Here is a 2,155-nt window from a genome sequence, read left to right on the forward strand (position 1 = left end):
ATAAAAATAAAAAAAAAAATGCCCCTCAGCTACACTTACTGCCAGAATGCAGTTCAGATGAAAGAAGTCCCTGCTACTGGTCTGCATCTCATGGTATCTCAGAGCAAGTGTTAGTAGAGGTACCACATGCCTCCAAAGTGCTTGCCCATTCTGCAAAGCAAGATTCCGTTTTGTCATTTTTTGGGTCAACATGTCAGCTCACAACATGAGGAATGCTACGCTACAGGCAATCAGCCTTATGCTTGGCTTGTGCCATCTGCTCTTTCATACCTTCCCTCAAGCTTCAACCAGTTTAGAGAAAAAATAAATTGGTACATTTTTTCCACCTGGATGAGGTGGAAGAACATCAGGCTAGTTCATTTAGTAGCTGTTGATACTAGAGTGTTACTGCCAATCCTGACTACTATTTCAGAACATTTTTTTAAAGCAACAAAATTATTAAACTGTCTCCCAGCACTAGACAGAGTCCTGTTCCTCTATATAACTGTGCAAGCAAGCCTCAATTTCTGCCTCACCTGCAGGCAAACAAGTTCAAATGCTTATGCCTGACATAAAATATGAAGACTAAAGGTCCGGGAAATGTTCTTTTGTTTGCGCATGCGAACGTCTTGACAGCATGCCAAGGTTGTTATGGATCACCTGAGTTTTTGTCAGCCCACTATACATACCACCTGATTACCAAAATCCTTCAAGGGGACAGATGCCTTCATAAGGCATCAGTTTGTACAATGGTTGTTCTGTACCTCCAAAACAAACAAATCAAAACCACTGAACTACCTACATACGAAAAGTTACTGAATCCAGTAGCTACTGCACTTACTGTAGTTCTCTTGCATTTTGCTTAAAAGCTCTGAAGTTGAACATCAGAAAGCTAGCATTATCATCTTTAAAGACAGAATAGTGGTTAGAATAACCTGTCCTAACTTGCCAGAAGTTCACGTATAAACACAACCTAGCCCAAATCTGATTTGTGTTAATCAGCCTCAGCTTTGGTGCACTGCTGAGCTCCTGGTGCTCTGATCTTTATGAAGAAAAGAGAGGTGGGAATCAATTATCCATTTCTTCTCCAGTCTGCAACATACCCTCCACTTCCCATCATAATTAGGGACCTTAATACAGCAGATGAATAGTGTGGACAACAGAATGATGGCAGATATATATAACTAAAAAAAAAAAAAAAATACAAAGATAAAGGTAAGATGACGCAAGGACAGGATTACAAATCTTACTAACACAAGAACAAAAAGCAGAGTATTCACATGAAAGTTATCAGTTGTCTGCTAGAAAAGAAACCTTCTATGATGCTTCTAGTTTGGGAATTGCTCATTCTCTAGGGAGGGTGCCTGATCTGATTTCACACTTTGTAGTTGGATAGCTTTTTCCACAGTCCTTGAGATGCTTAGGATACAAACTTTTGCACTAACTTAAAAATGCCAACATAATACATTTGCTTCTTTTTCTTCTGAACAAAATCTGACAACTTATAACAGAAGTGTACATATTACATGGTACCTTAAGATCACTAGGAAAAGAGTATTATAGCTTTAGGTGTACCAAAATAAAATAATTACCAGCAGACGACTTTATTTCAGTGTGCATCCGAGTCAAAGCATTCTCTTGAGTATGATTGGCATCCAACGTCGTCACCAACGGACCTAAAAAGGATTTAAAGAACATTTATTCCCTCAGATCTGAATATAGTTAATAAAAACAAGTGGAGACTACTACCCTCAGTCTACCATCATTTTTTCTTGATTTTTGAGAAAAAACAGCCCACATAGTAAACGCTTATTTTTCACTAGTTGCATTTAGCTTATCTTAGACAAGAGAATTCAAACAGAGGCAGTATCTTTTACCTGACTTCTCTAAAAACCCAAATGAGAATTTTAGATAGTCAGGCTACACTTCAGAATATTTCAGCAGAACGGTAAGTTTTATACCCTATATTCAAATCCCATCGAACCTGTGAGCTTGGACCATTCCAGCTGGTAATACTGATAACTAGTTGATTATTTTAAAACAGCCTGGCAGATTCAGTAACACAATAATAAACCTGTAAGAACCTTCTGCAGCTGCACTCTGTTTTGTGACAGATTTCCATCCGTTATAATTTCCATGAGCAAAAAAGCCATCTGTATCACTCAACTCAGCCTTT

This window comes from Meleagris gallopavo, chromosome Z (assembly GCF_000146605.3).
Source record: "Meleagris gallopavo isolate NT-WF06-2002-E0010 breed Aviagen turkey brand Nicholas breeding stock chromosome Z, Turkey_5.1, whole genome shotgun sequence".
Lineage (NCBI taxonomy): Eukaryota > Metazoa > Chordata > Aves > Galliformes > Phasianidae > Meleagris > Meleagris gallopavo.